Genomic DNA, 15,571 nt, shown 5'->3' with positions numbered 1-15,571 from the left:
CAGTGGGTGTGCAGGGCCAGCTGGGAGGGTGTTTTGGTCGAGGGCCACGGCTGCGGGTGGCCCAGATTAGCAGAGTGGGGGTGACCTCAGCCCCACAGCTGACCCGCGCTGTGCCTACCGGTAGACCCTTGAGTTTGCAGTTTTTGGCGTTTCGTTCCTACATACGGCTGCCCAGATATTTTGGTAAACTTTTGTTTATCTCAAGGGCAGGTTCCCAGCAGTGGACTCGCCAGAACAAACGAAAGGTGACATCTTGGCACATACTGCCGACCTGCTGTCCCAGGTGGTTCCGTTCCCTTGTCCCTTTGCCAACAGTAGATCTCAGATCCTCGCTGGTACCAGGCGTTGCACTTGGCCGGTTCACTAGAGGCAAAGGCTTTGTCGGCTACCCCGAGGCCACCACGCTGGAGAGGCCCCGTGGAGACAGATGCCGGTGGCGGGTGGGGTCCGCGCCTGCCCAGCTCCCGCCGTGTCCAGCCCACGTGCACGTGTGTGAGCTTGGGCGCCTTCAAATGCTTCCGGCCGCAGCCTCCAAGGCCTCCTGGAGACGGCTGTCACCACCTGGCCCGCCAGCCTGCAGGTTCACGAGCAAGGGAAGTGTGTTTAAGGGAGGTGGGGGGAGTGCATACACAGACACCCACCTTTGTACACAAGTTCACCTGTGCTCATTCACGTTGCTTTTAATGTCCTGATCCAATACATTCGTGTGGTAGCTTTAACGGTCAGCTGTGAAACACCAGCATGTCATTAGGGAGACGTCCTTGCCCCCTTGGTCCTCATGCCCTCTGGTTTTTGATGGTCACGCTGTTTTTAGTGCTTCTGGTGGTTTCCTTTATATACAGTGTTAACCCTCTTTCTTATTTTTATGGTTTTGTTTTGAGAGAGAGAATTCAAAGCAGGCTCCGTGCTGCCATCGCAGAGCCCGCCTTGGGGCTTGAACACAACGAACCTCGAGATCATGCCCTGAGCCGAGATCGAGTTGCGTAACCGACTGAGCCGCCCAGGCGCCCCTGTTTTTTTAATTAAACCGACTTCACCAGCATGCGTTAACCCATAACCAAGGCGGGGAATTCACAGACTTTCTCCTCTCTCCCTGATTCTCATCAGTGTCTTACTTGTAGTGGTCCAAGACCAACTGTCTTTCTCCTTAATAATGATTTTTTTCTATCAGATTCCTGGAGATCCTTCCTCATTGCTAATGTTCAGTAATTTTGCTAAGAAGTCTTATTATGGATTTTCCTTCCTTCCTTCCTTCCTTCCTTCCTTCCTTCCTTCCTTCCTTCCTTCCTTCCTTCCTTCCTTCCTTCCTTCTTTCCTTCTTTCTTTCTTTCTTTCTTTCTTTCTTTCTTTCTTTAATTCTCATAGAACATAGTGTGTTATTTTCAGTTGCAGATTCAGGGATTTTGTTTTTCTTACCATTTTGGAAACATTTACCTTTGTGTTGGGGTTTTGGGCACCCAGTTTTTTTCTTAGTTCTGAAATGAGATTTTTTTCTTTAAAATCATTCTGGTTTTAATCTCAGTGAGTTGGTTTTATTAAAATTCAAGGTTTTATTAAATTTTATGAACTCAGAAAGTCCAAATGGAGAATCCCCACCTTGGGTTCTTCCCCCCCCCCCCAGAATAGAATATTTATCTGTATTTGTAAGTATATTTTTCTGTTGTTTTTTTATTGCAAAATGTTTGGCTGCCACATCGTTGTTTTTCCCCTCCTGTTCATGCTCAGCAGACAGCTTTTCCCAGGCCTTGGCCTACAGCATCTATTTTAGGTGAATTCTGAGTTTCCTCCATCCTTGTCTGAGCATTGTTTTATCCGTTGGAGCTGGGACCCAGGGGCCCGGGCAGGGCCGTGCGGTCTGGCTCGACAGGCGGGCTCTGCCCCGCTGTGGGTTTACCCGTGCCCTGGACCAGGGCTCTCCTTGCACGGTGGCAATGGGCGGGGTCACCACTTGTCAGGTCTCCGGAGAGTTTCTCAAATGAGCCATGGACCTTGGGCTGTTGGCTCCTCTCAGAGAGGGAGGGTCAGGCTGGGGCGTCCCTTTCTGCTCCACTCTGAAAACCATGTTTCCTCCCGTGTCCGCAGGAGGAAGGGCCACAGGGAAGCTGCTGTTGGCCAGGGCGGGATTAGGGCACCGGCGGTGGGGGGGGGGGGGGGAGGCTTGTTGCAAGCACATGAGGTACAGATGTCACAAGGCGCAGCACCCAATGCAAATACTGTTTTAACACTGTATTTAAAAAATTAAGTAAATGCGAAAAAGCTGACAAAAGTTGACAGCGTTAAAGGCAGAATCGGAGAGTGGGGATCAAGGTGAAGAGTGAGGCCACACCACACCAGCACAGGGTCCAGCAGACCTCTGTCAGCACGTCCTCTGTTTTAAAAGGTCATATTTTCCCTGACTTCCTGGGTTCTTGCTCCCAGACCAAGAACTGAAATCCTTGTTTTTACTGAGATAATATGACGGCGACGTTAAAAGATCCCTATAAAAGGAAGAACTCAGCTACCCACACGCCACCCAGCTCTTGAAGCTATTTTCATTCGACCACGCTTCCTTCCAGAACATTATCTGTGCACTTTGTGTTCACATGGCCGTCGTCACAGCGGGAAGAGAATTTTGTTTTCAGCCTTTCCCACTTGGCGTCATACTGTAATCAAGTTTCCGTGGTGGCGCACGGACTCCGTGTTTGACATTTAGAGGCTGCGCGACGTCCCATGCTTCTGCCGTGCCTTAAGCTGACTTTACAGACTGCCGGCGTGGAGCGAGTCGGGCCAGACCGTGGTGCCCAGCTTTGTCTCCCTGTCCGCATCCCCTTCGGGGACCGTCTGCTTCCACCCAAGCCCACCGTGCTCGCACGAGTGACCCTACCCCGTTCCCACCCCGGCGTGGCCACGGCCATCCGCGCCAGAGGTGGGCCCCACGCACCAGGGTGGCGAGTCGGATCCTCTCTCAGCCGGACGCTGAACGATTTGGTAGCTGTATTCATCAATGCATTTATTTGTTCAAAAAATACTCAACTGATGACCTACATGCCAGCCAGAGTTCAATAGAGAGAAAACAGTAATTTAATTTGTATGCCTCTGATTACTAAGGAGTTTTTGTGTTCTCTGCACTTACTAAAAGTCACTCCCTCCTGTGAAAATGTTAAAAAAATTTTTTTTTAATGTTTGTTTATTTTTGAGAGAGAGACACCGAGTGCAAGCGAGGGAGGGGCAGAGAGAGAGGGAGACGCAGAATCCGAAGCAGGCTCCAGGCTCCTTCGAGCTGTCAGCACAGAGCCCGATGCGGGGCTGGAACCCACGAACCGTGAGATCATGACCTGAGCTGAAGTCGGACGCTCAACTGACTGAGCCAGGGGCCCCCAAAATGATTTTTTTTTAATAGGGATTATTTTGTTTTTAGTTTGAGAGAGAGAGAGAGGGAATCCCAAGCAGGCTGTATGCTCAGCACAGAGCCCGATGCCGGGCTCGATCCCATGACACTGGGATCGTGACCTGAGCCGAAATCAAGAGCCGGTGCTCAACTGCCTGAGCCCCCCTGGCGCCCCAGAATTGATTTATCTTTCACCTCTTCATTTACTGGTGGATTCTGTTAAAAATCATGTGCTGACCCGGGCTGAGTGAGGGGTCGCTGGATGGGAAAAATTCGAGAGGAGCCTGATGGGGGACCGGGTGTTCTTCCCAAACTGGATTCTGGCCGAAGGCAGGCCCAGGACTCGGATGGCAGGGCTCCCAAGAAGCTGCTGGACCCACTTAGCTGGATCCTCCGCTAACACTGGGCGCCGAGGGCCCGTTTGAGATGAAGCCTCTGGAGGAGTCTGGCTCCAGGGAGGTCAAGGACAGGGGTCTGCCGTCTCTGACGTGGGTAATGTGTGTGTCCTTTGCTGAAGGTAGCAGTAACCCTTTGGCCTCAAAACCCAGTGAAGGAGTGTCTGCCCGTGGTGAGGCCAGCGCCCGGCGCCCTAGGGCCTCTGGGGTGGGCACAGGTCAGGCTTTTCCCCGGGGGGGGGGGAGGCTGGGACTGCGGGTCTGCAGGGGGGGCCCCGAGGAGGGCAGTCGCTGAGTGGGACGCTCAAGTTCATTCGGGGCCTGGGGGCCGAGGAGGAGGGTGATGACGGCGACCGGAACCACGGCTGGGACTTCCCTTCCCCGCCTCCGGGGAGCCTCGCCCTGCCTTGTCCTGGAGCCCGCTGTGGCAGGGCCAGCGGAGAGGGGCGCCGCTGCCTTCACAGGACCCCGTCAGTGAGGCGGGACGGCTGCACCCCGCGCCCCTAGAGCCAGGACCCCGCTCCTGCAGTCACGTGGCCGGGCCGCCTAAAGCCACGAGGGCCTTTAACAGTGAGGGGCGTGTCCACTAGGGGGCGGCAGAGACCGGCGTCCGCCCGCGCTCCGACCCCGCCCCTCCGGTTCTAAAGAGCGGCTCCCGGAGTCCGCACCTGCCGAGCCGGGCCCCGAAGCGCCTGAACGCGCCTCCGCCGCGACTTGCTCCCGGACCCCGACGGACTCCCCGCCGTGCCGTGGAACGCGCACGAGCGCACTTCGTCCCCACGGCGACCCCGGGCGGCCGGTGCTGTGTTACCGCCCCCGTTTTACACGCAAGGAAACCGAGGCCCAGAGAAGGTAAGTGTTTCTCCCAAGGGCACGCCGCGAGGGGTTGCCAGAGACGGGAAGAGGTGCTCGGCGGGGTCCCCCGCTTTCGGAGACCCCGGCGCAGGCGGGCTCTTCGCGCCCTCGATCTCACTCGTGCCCCAGCGCCCCGCGCTCGGTTCGCTCGCGGGGCCCGCGGGGCCTAAGCGCCGCCTTCTCCACGTGCAAACCATTCCCACCGCCGAAGCACAGCTGGGATGAGGCCGGATGGCCTTGCCCCCGGGGCCTCCCCTGGACGCCGGGCTCCTTTCCGCTGTAGCACAGCCCCCTGAGGGGAAGGGGGGGATGGGAGACCGCCTGGGCCACAGAGACTGTTCTGGAAGGAGTGCAGACATCCGCTCAGCACACTGCAGTCAGGAGCGCAGCGGTCTGCGTCCGTTTTGGCTTTCCGGCGGCGGGAGCGGCCACTCTCCCACCGACTTGGTGTAGCGCTCCCAGATCTTCGAGGGGCCCCGGGGCCTCCGGCAGGGGCTCCACCCTGAAAAGGGGGACGGACCCGGGCCACAGCTGCCTGGGTCTTGGGTGGGCCGCAGATCCAGGGTTTGCTGGACGAGGGGACTTCCCGTGGGCCGATTTCGGGAGGTCCCACCAGGTGTCACAGGCCTTCTCCACTTGGTCCAGCGTCTGGGGACCCGTGAGCTGCAGTCAAGGCCACTTGGTGAGCTCCCCGCAGGCGTCGTTGAACTGACCCCTGTCCACGCGCAAGCCTGCCGCTCTGGACCTGAGCCGCCAGCCTGCACCGGGTTCCAGTCTTGGAGCGCCGTGCCGGGCCAACCCAGGCCAACTATTTTTCCTCCAGAGAGGTCGGCCGGAGTTTCCAAGATGCAGCGTCCGAGCCCACGAGTCCAGAGTCCAGAACACTCCGGGCCAGGAGGGCTGCCATCCGGAATGTTGGGAATCTCAGAGGACGTCTGCTCAGCTGTGCACCTGCTTTTCCCGGCCAGCTGGCAGGCACTCCTCCTCCGGGGGGGGGGTGGCTTCGGTGCGGGCTTGGACACACGGGGCCTCTTTGGTCCCTGCCTCCCACCTCAGCCCCGACGTGGTGGCCCTGAGTGCCGTATCTGACATCCCTCACCCCTTCTCTAGACAGAGGTGAGGACTTCGGCCTGGCCTCAGATTTACATCCCAGGGTCTGGAGGAAGCAGGACAAGAGGGACTCATTTCCAGTGCAAAGCAAGTCCCTAGACCCCTGACGCAGAACCTTCCTCACACACTCCTGAGGCCTTCGCTCCTCCATTGGGACCTCTTGAGGGGGAGGGTGGTGTTTTCTGCCTTTGGGCGCCCACTTCTAATTTTTAATCAGTGCATGTGGTGGGCCAGAACGTACCTGTCACTTCTCTGCGTCACACTTGGGCCAGAACAGCCCCCTGGGGAGGAGTTTGCCTTTTTGTTTTTGGGCTTTGCCAGATTGTTCTTTGGGCTTTTGAGATGCAGAACCAGGAGGGAGGGAAGAGGTAAGGGAGGAGGAGATGCAAAGGCCCAGGGGCATGAGGGGGCAGGGCCAGGATGGAGACAGAGGCTGTAGCTGTGGGAGTGTGGCCCCGGGTAAGGGGGGGAGCAGAGCCAGAGGGCGCACGTGCATGTGTGTGCATGTGTATGTGCTACATGTGTGTGTGTGTGAGCATGTGTGCAAGAGTGTGTGTGCGTGCACACATGTGTGAGTGTGTGCATGTGTGTGTATGTGTGTGCGTGTGTGTCTGTGCGTGGGTATGTGTGCATGCGTGTGCATGTGAGTGTGAACACGTCAAATGTGGGGAAAGTCGGCCAGTTGAGCTCTCATCTCTTCGGCCTGTAATACTGCGTGACTTCCAGAACCCACGGGGATTCTGCAGCTGACTCTGCCGGTGAGCGGGGTGTCCTCACACACTATGGAAGTAGTTTCTCCACGAGGACTAGTAGTTCATCATGAGGCTGTAATGGGTGTAGCCATTCCCACGTAGCCGGACGTTGAGGCTCTGACCCTGTCGGGTGACTACATTACAAAGAATGCCGTCATGAACGTCTTTACACTGAAACTCCGTTGGCTTAGGGTAAGTTCCCCACAAGTAATTAGTGGGTCACAGACAAGGACTGTTTCCAAGGGTCTTGATGCACAATGCTAAATACTTCCTAAACTACTGTTACTTCTTAAAAAAAAAAGTGTTTTTAATGTTTATTTATTTTTGAGAGAGAGCGTGAGCAGGGGAGGGGCAGAGAGAGAGGGAGACGCAGAATCCGAAGCAGGCTCCAGGCTCCCAGCTGTCGGCACAGAGCCCGACGCGGGGCTCGAACCCACGAGCCGAGCCGTGAGATCATGACCTGAGCCGAAGTCCGATGCTTAGTTGACTGAGCCCCCCAGTGCCCCCCCTTCAACAGTCACTTTTAATCTTTGTTTTGGGAAAGGGAACCTCAGTTTAGCCAATTTCTGATTACTGACTATACAGTTGTCTCAGAGTGTCTTTATTATTGTGCAAAACGCGGCAGCGAATGTCCTTGTCACAGATCCTCATGCACCCCAGTAGCCCTTTCTTGGGATAGAGTTTTGGAGCCCAACTTTGCACACATCGTCAGACCACCTTTACATAATGGTAAATTGCTTTATGGAAAACTCGTACCAAATTCTCTGGTCACCATCGAAGAGTGTCCATTCCTTCTGGCCCTTAGCATCTTTTTTCATATTTTCAGTTTGATGGGTGATTAGTAGCATCTCACTGTTGTTTGAGTTTGCATCTTACAATTGCCAGTGAGGTTGAATTTTTAAACGTAGTTATGCGCCATTTGTCTGTTTTCCTTTGTGAGTGGTCCCTTCCTGTTTTTCTCCTGGTATTTTCCTTTTCTCCCCACTTGAACTTCGGAAGGGCGTCTCGTATATAAAGTTATCAGTAGAGTCCAGCGGGAAGCCTTAGTAAGGATCACTTCACGAAGGGGCCATTTGCAAGTCACGTGAATAAAGTTTAGGGCCCCAGCAAGGAGCGGGTCAGCAGCCCTGGGCCTGGGGGTGCCGGGAGGGAGGGAGGCGGTTACTGGGCTTCGGCCAGACGGTGGTAAAGTGTGCTGACCCAAGCCCCGTGTTCCTTAGGAGGATAGCACCCGCCCGCAGGGCCCCGGCAAAGAGGGAAGCAGTGACATTAATTCCCCGAGCCTCCCTCCCATCTCCTGAGGGTGCCTCCAGCCGGCCCAACCCACTGGAAGTCAGTGGGGCAGGAGATGACCTGGTACCTTCCAGGGGAGTCTAATCCTTGTCTTCCGCCTTCCTCTCTGTGATTGATGTGCTGAAGGGCCCGGACTGGCGGGGACTTTCCTGTTTCTCTCCGCGCTGCCTTCAAGGCGCCCTGCAGACTCGGCCTTCTGCCTCGGTGAGCCGAGCCAGCTAGTATCGGCTTGTGAGAACCAGTGCTCAGACCGGCGGGGACCCGGGGCTCCGGTGCTCAGACCGGCAGGGACCCGGGGCTCCGCAGCTTGGCATCGGCCACGTTGGCCGCGTCGGGACATTCACACCATGGGCTTCAGCAAATGCTACAAACCAGGGATTTCTCCTCTTGCCCCCAGAGCCAGGTCACCTGCACCCCGCTGCTGTCCCCCGCCTCCGCCTTCTCTTTGAGCCCCTGCAGGAGGGAATGGGGGCCATCGGCTCTCCCTCTTGTCTTCCTGCTCCGCGTCCTGAGCCCTCCCCAGCCCCATCCCCGCTGGCTCCTGCAGGGTGGGGCCCAGAGTGGGGGGTTGGAGGAGGGGGGGCCACAAGGCTTCCCCAGCCTGTGTCATTGCACACTGTCCTTGGGCACCCTCCCTCACGGTCTTTGGCTTGAGACGCGTTCCGGATTATTCCCAGATACTGTCCTTTCGACTTTGATCTGAGCAGTGCATTTTCCAGTCGAATACTGGCGAGACCACTTTGTCCTTCAGCTCCTGCCTCTGGGGGCAGCCCATCACCTCTTCCTGGAAAGATCCCGCCATCTGAGCAGGTGGCCCTTTGGGCCGGGGTCCCTTCGAGCTAGCTCACGACACTTGCGGGTAAGGTCCGTGGCGTGTGCGTGGCTCACGGGAAGCCTCGTGCATCCTTCCCGACTCAGAGGTGGAAGTGAATGCGTGTATCCAGCGGCCGCCCTCTGTTCACCCGGGAACGGCGGCCTCACTGCGTCCACCTCCAGATACCCCAGTGAGGGGACAGGCATCTTCAGCCTCTGCCTTCCCGGGTGACGGGGAACCAGGACAGCCGTCCAGAGGACACTCTTCCCGCTCTGCTCCAGCCGAGTGGCCGGTCAGCTTGGGGCTCAGCGAGCGTGCAGCTGAGAAGGGAAATGTCGGTCTTGTCTTTCCCGCAAATATCCCCGCCTCCCCACGAGGGGTTCTCTTGGCACCCCTCCCCTGGCTCGGGGGGTGCACCCCTTGAGAGAGGAGAAAGTGCCCAGCACCGTCCACTCTCGGGATTTCCACCAGGGAACCCCGCCCCGGCAGTGTCTCTTGCCTTCTGTCCCCCGGTCTGGAGGGAGGTGACGGGGCCTCTCTCTCGCGAGCCCTTCTGCAGAACGTGGGTAACTGTCTGTCGCCTGTTTCCCCCGACAGGCCCCGCCCCGCAGACTGGTCCTCGGAAGAGACCCCCGTGCCTACCGTTCCATCATGATGACTCATTTTCTATTTTAGATGGCTGCTCTGCCATATTCCCAAGCCCTCAGCAAAATTCTGCTACAAGTGACCTCCCTGTGTCCGTGTAATTTGGGGAGATCCAGAAGGAAAGAGGCCGTGTTCCCCACTGAGGTCATCGCATAGTGGAGAAAGGGGACGGCTCTGTCAGGGGAGACAGGGAGGTCCAAAGCGGAGGCCAGCCGGGCACGGGAGCAGTGGAGGCTCGTGGGTGTGTGTGTGCAGGACTTGGCAGTGAGGGGCGTCACTGAGTTTCTCCCAATCAGGGGACCTTCAGCAGGTTCATGTAACTACTAAGAGAAGAGGTGACCCCCCAACACTGAGGACACCTAGGCCGCCGACGTTAATGATGTAAACCCGTGGTCCGCAAATTATTTTGTTTTCTTTAATTTTTAAAACTTTTTTTTATTGTTTATTTTTGAGAAAGACAGAACGTGAGCAGAGGAGGAGCAGAGAGAGAAGGAGACACAGAATCCGAAGCAGGCCCCAGGCTCCGAGCCGTCAGCACAGAGCCCGACGCGGGGCCCGGACCCACGAACCGCGAGATCGTGACCTGGGCCGAAGTCGGACGCTCAACCTACGGAAGCACCCAGGTGACCCTAATTTCATTTTTTCCCCCCTAATTTCATTTTCTTAATGGGTTCTGGAGGTCTTCGATTCTTAGCACTGTTACCGGCCTGTTTTGTCGCACTTCAGAGATATTGCACATTTTCATAAACGGAAGGTTTGCGGTGACCCGGGGTTGAGCAAGTCCGTGGCTCACTTCGTGTGTCTGCGTCACGTGTGGGTGGTTGTCGCAATATTTCAGATTGGCTCACCATTACTGTCTGTGTTGTGGTGATCTGTGATCGGTGCTTACGACTCCCTGAAACCCTGAACGATCGCCAGCATTTTTTAGCTGTAAAGTAGTTTAAAGTTAGGGTGTGTGCAATTGGTCTTTTTAGACACAATGCTATTGCATATTAATAGACTACGGTCCGGTATAAATATAACGTTAGTCTGTGCTGGAAATCAAAGCTCATTTGATGCGCCCTGCTGACGTCCTCTGTGTGGGTGGCCGCACATCTGTGAGGCGAGCCCCTGTGCTTGCCCTTCCCGGGGGGTCGTCCTCTCCCCTCACTTCCCACTCCTTTCCTGCCTCTGGGGCAGGGGAGCTCAGAGTGGGGTCGGAGGGCAGCTGGGTCCTGGCCCCCTGGAGGAGGGAAGGGTGTGCCTGGTACAGGGAACGGGTCATATGTCACATTTTTTTTGTTGTTGTTAAAGGTTATTTATTTTTGAGAGAGAGAAAGAGAGAGCGAGCGAGCGGGGGAGGGGCAGAGAGAGAGGGAGACAGAGAATCCCAAGCGGGCTCCATGCTGTCAGCCCAGAGCCCGACGTGGGGCTAGAATTCATGAACCGTGAGATCGTGACCTGAGCCGAAAGGAAGAGTCGGATGCTTAAACGACTGAGCCACTCAGGCGCCCCTAATTTTTTTTTTTTTTTTTTGAGAGAGCAAGAGTGTGAGCAGGGGAGGGGGGTGGAGAGAGAAAGAGAATCACAGGCAGGTTCCATACTCCGTGCAGAGCCCCACCTGGGGCTCGATCTCACAAACGTGAGATCATGACCTGAGCCAAAACCAAGAGTCAGATGCTCAACCAACTGAGCCACCAGGCGCCCCTCGATGAAACGTTTATAGAGCACAACTCTGCCCCACGTGGGAAGTCAGATGGCCCGCCCTGAGGGAGGCTGGCGGAAGGGGCGAGTGGCCTCTGGTGGCAGGGTGTGGGCTGTGGTGGCTCGGGGCCCTGGGCCCCGGGGAAGGAAGGAGGAAGGTCCACGGGGCCAGGGGTGGGTCAGAGACGCCTTCGCGTGGAACTCAGCCTTGGAGAGAGTAGGGCAGGCACGCGGCGAGTGGAGAAGGAGGAGGGAAGGGTGTGCCTGGTACAGGGAACGGGTCACATGTCACACTGCGGGGACACTAAGTGCTTTGGGTGGGCGAGACGTGATGAGATTCCTGTGTGCCTGGGGCCCGGGAAGCAGCAGTGGGTGATGGGGCCAGAGATGCAGACAGGACCCTAGGTGGGGGTCAGCCTGCACACCCAGCCGCGTCTGTCACGTGGATACAGGGACTGTTGCTGCAGACTCCATGCCCCTGCGTTTGGAGCAGATGCTATGAACTCTGACCCCTCGAGGCCACCACTGGGTATCTCTGCGTGGACACCCGTCCCTTCTTCCCTCCAGTCTGTGGAACAGCCCGCCCCCACCACTTCCTACGGTGTCTCCTCTGCCAGGCCCCGCAAGCGCTGTTCCCTCATCAGGACCACCCTCCTGCCCTTCCTCGTTACTTCCTGCTCCTTCCGCAGAAGCCCCTCCCGCCTCTCCCCTCCAGGCTGGCCTGTCAGCAGGCACGGGGCTTGGGGCCCAAGCTCTCGTATGGGGACTTCCCTATGGGCATCAGTGACTGTTGAAGGGTCCCTGAGCCCTCACTCCCGCTCCTTAGCCGCCCAGGGTCTCCGTCCCAGCCCTCCCACGGGGGCCGTTCCCGCGTCGCTGAAGCAGCATGTGTGCGGGTGTCCAAGTGGTGAACCGGCTCCCCCACGTTGCCCCCCGCACGCTGTTCCACCCTCAAGCCCGCACCTCTGCTCACTTCCCTTGTGCCGGGCCGTGCCTCGCCCGCCCCTGACTTCCGGGCACCTCCAGCGCCTACTGATCCCCGACCGCTGCAGGTGAGGACGGTTCGTCCCTGTCCCCGGAGCCCTGACACCTGTCCTCCATGGGCGTCTTTTGTGTCCCCTGTGTGCCGTGCCTGGCACCCAGCAGGTGCTCAGACATTTACTGGATGAATGTTCAAATGTGATGCCTCCAGGCAACGTTCCTCCAGGGCGGGGTGTCGGATTTGTCCCCGGCCCACCAACACGGGTGTCCGAGCTGGTCCACCGGACTCGTTCACTGGCACCTCGATACCACAGCCTGATGCCAACCCGTTTCGGTGGACTGAGCGCGCACGCACACACACACTGAGCCCTGAGAGCCCTCTAGAAGCCACCAAGAGAAGAGTTCTCTGTGGTGATGGAAATGTTTTATTTATTTTTTACGTTTTAATTTATTCTGAGAGACACAGAGAACAAATGGGGAGGGGCAGAGAGGGGGAGAGAGGATCCCAAGCAGGCTCCGCGCTGTATCGCGGAGTTCAACGCGGGGCTCGAACCCGCGACCCGTGAGATCGTGACCTGAGCTGAAATCAGGAGTCAAGAGTCGGACGCTCACCGCCTGAGCCGCCAGGCGCCCGCTGATGGGAGCGCGTGCTAGACCTGCCCCATCCGGGATGGCCACCACTAGCCACGTGGGCTGGAGGAACTGAACTTTTGATTGTATTTAACTTGCAATTAACTCGAATTTAGCCACGCGTGGCTAGTGGCTGCCAGCCGGGCAGTGCAGTTCTAGAACACTCCCCGGTCTCCCCGTTCTAGGCTCTGCGTCTCACCTTCTCCCCGCCGACCCTGTGGGCCCCTCCCAGCATGGCCGAGGGGACCGCTCTAGCCTGCCTCTGCCACTCTTGCCTGACAGCTTGGCTTGGACCTACCTCCCCACCCCCCACTTCTACGCTGTCCTCAGACACTGTGCGTGGCCTCCAGAAGGAGGAGACAGTCCTGCTTCCAGCCAAGGCCCTGTTGGCCCCTCCTGGCTTTCCCCCGGGGGACAGTGTTGCCCTGAGGGCTTACTGATGGCTTGGGAGTGAGGAGGGCAGGGCGCGTCCTGGGCATGGCCGGTCACATGAACGAATGCCTCTTCTCCCACAGGACCAGCTGCACCGGCTCTTGTGGGCGCCCCGGAGAGCAGGACAAGGTAGGACATTAACATACGAATAATTCTTGGAAGTGACAGAGAGGCAGACTGGGGGGGCGGGTGGGATTTCATCGGTCTCATTTTTGCTTAAATATCTGGCTTAAAACGAGGCCCCCTTTAATGGAAAACAGAAGCAGGAGGCGGGAGGCTGAGATCCTTTGTATGTTTACTATGGTACAAGGTTTTCCAAACCACAGCCAGTGCCCTCTGCCACCAGCAGAAGGTTCCGGGTACGTGGTCCAAAGGACATCCCCGAACGTGACATTTAGGACGATCCATTTCTCCCACGATGACTTCTCCAAGTGCATACATAATAAATAAATAGAAAACACATCTTTGTTCGTGGCAACACCTATGAGAAATGTTTACGAACAAAACATCTAATTCCCGAAAAAGGACCAGCCATTTCGGCAACAGGAAAGAGACCAGCATTTCAGGGGAGTGTGGCTCGCCCCAGAGGGCCTAACTCATTTGGATGCCGACAGACAGAACCGTGGGAGCGATTTTCCAGGCGGTGAGAAAACGTGTGCCACCAAGAACACGCCGGGCCCCTGGCTCTTGCTGGCCGGCGTCGGAGGGAGAGTGCGCACACGGACCCTGAGCTGCTGGGCGTGTGTACAACTCTGAGCATTTTCAAACAGATACGCTCTCTGAAACCAACCGAACCAAAGACTGTCCACACTCCCGGCCACCGGAAGCGACCCCACCCTAGCTGGTTCACAGTGTGAGACCCTCGCGTCGACAGAGTTTGAAAAACTCAACGGAACTGCAGACGGGGACATGAGGTCACGACTCCCCTCCCCACCCGTCGCCGGGAATCTGCGTGGAAGAGGTTTCTCCCGGGAGCACGGCCCCTGCCGTGTCCCACCTTCGCCTCCCAGCAGCTGGACGGACCGTGCTCCGGGAAACCGCTCTGGCAGTCGGCTCAGCCTGGGGAGGGGACCCCTCCCGAGGGCCGCGGCTGCAGAGGGGGCAGAGAAGGCCGTCTTCGAAAGAAGAGTTGCGAAGAGTGTGTGGTTGGCGCAGGAAAGGGGGAGATACAGCTCGGCGTGACCCTGGGGCCCCCCGGGAGAGTGTGAACCCCAGAAGGGGTCCCCTCCCTCAGGAGCTCTCTGAGCTCCCTGCAGGGCGGAGGGTGGGCGAGGCAGACAGCTCAGGGGTCAGCGGGTAGCTGCGAGCCCCCGACCCCAGCAGCCGAGCCGGCTCACCCAAAGCGTTGACGCAAGCCTGCCACTGTGCCCTGGGCCGCACCTGTGCTCCTGCACTCGGGTAGCACCAGCGGGACGGCCGTGGCCACCAGGACAAGCGGGGGCCGCAGTGCTGCCCCAACCCGCGGGGCGGGCAGTGGGCCTGGAGAGAAACAGCCATCGGCCAATTCTCTCTATTCTGATGACTTTTTCAGGGGACTCGTCCCCGTTCAGCGCCCGGGGCCGGTGGTTGAGGCAATGTGGTGTGGCGGCAGGTGCTGGGCGGGGGCCTCTCGGCCTGGCCCTGGCCTGGCCGCGTGGCTCTAACCCATCTCGGGGTCTCACACGCCCCCTCCGTGAAAGGAGGGTCTTGGACTGGACGTACCCTAAGGTCCTCTCCGACTCTGAAACCTCGGGCTCCTGAAGTGAGAGCACGCTCCCGGGTCTCGGGATAAAGAACAAATGAGGCCCCAGGTAGGAGCTCACTTCCCTCGACTTGGTCCAGCCCTCCCTGGGGCCAGGAGGTGCTCTGGGCACCTCGGCCCGGCCCCCCCCCACCCCCCCCGCACGTGTGGCCTCGCTGGGTGGGCCAGCAAGCTGCAGGCACAGGGTGACCCAGTGGTCAGCAGCTTCAGCAGGTGGGAGCACCTCCGAGCTACTGGGGGGGGGGGGGGGTGGGGTGGGCTGCCTGAGCCCGCCCTGCAAGGTGCCCGCCCCCTTCCTCCTCCTGCAGGCCGCGTCCTGACCCACCTGAGCACGCGGGATCCTGGCCCGGTCTTCTTCTGAGCCCGCCCGTCCTGCAGCCTGCGAGCCTGGACCCCAGGCCGGACCTCCCGCAGCTCCGCCCTCACGGCCCAGGGCGCCCAGCCACACGGCACCCTCACGTCTGCCGCTGGCTTCTGCGTGCAGTGTGGTCTCAGAACGCAGAGGGCCTCTAAAAGTCACCTCGTCCCCCCCCATCCCGGGACCCGAGGCCTCCTGAACGGTCGGGTGAACCCTCCAGAGGCAGGGCTTGCCCGTCCCCCGAGGGGAGCTGGTCCCATGCTGGCCGGCTCCGTGTACACGCCGGCTCCCGACCCCTTGAAGGTTGGTGTCTGCTCACGGCTCCCTTTCCCCCGTATCGACCAGCCTGCCGTGCGCGCTGCAGAGCGCGGGGTCTGTGAACGGCTGGGTCAGGGCTCCTGCCGCCAGTGCAGCTCGGGTCTCCTTGCGTGGCCCCCACGCCCCCCCACTGAAGAGGCACAGGTAGGAGAGAAGCACCCGAGAGGCTGCAGGAAGGAAGGTCTCCAGCACGGTCG

At 58.5% G+C, this 15,571-nt stretch overlaps 1 long non-coding RNA gene across 2 annotated transcripts; it reads left to right on the top strand.

The window, feature by feature from the left end:
* The first annotated feature begins 3,286 nt into the window (after nt 1-3,286).
* LOC128315840 (uncharacterized) lies at nt 3,287-14,499 on the top strand. 2 transcript variants are annotated; one of them, XR_008298921.1, is made up of 4 exons: nt 3,287-4,614; nt 9,689-9,854; nt 13,041-13,086; nt 13,307-14,499. It is a non-coding gene; the product is annotated as an uncharacterized LOC128315840 (long non-coding RNA). The 2 variants fall into 2 exon arrangements; XR_008298920.1 differs by having other exon boundaries at nt 3,294-4,614; nt 9,693-9,854.
* The last annotated feature ends 1,072 nt before the right edge of the window (nt 14,500-15,571 follow it).

This window comes from Acinonyx jubatus, chromosome B3 (assembly GCF_027475565.1).
Source record: "Acinonyx jubatus isolate Ajub_Pintada_27869175 chromosome B3, VMU_Ajub_asm_v1.0, whole genome shotgun sequence".
In the NCBI taxonomy this organism is placed as follows: domain Eukaryota; kingdom Metazoa; phylum Chordata; class Mammalia; order Carnivora; family Felidae; genus Acinonyx; species Acinonyx jubatus.
This window is presented reverse-complemented; position numbering and strand designations above follow the sequence as displayed.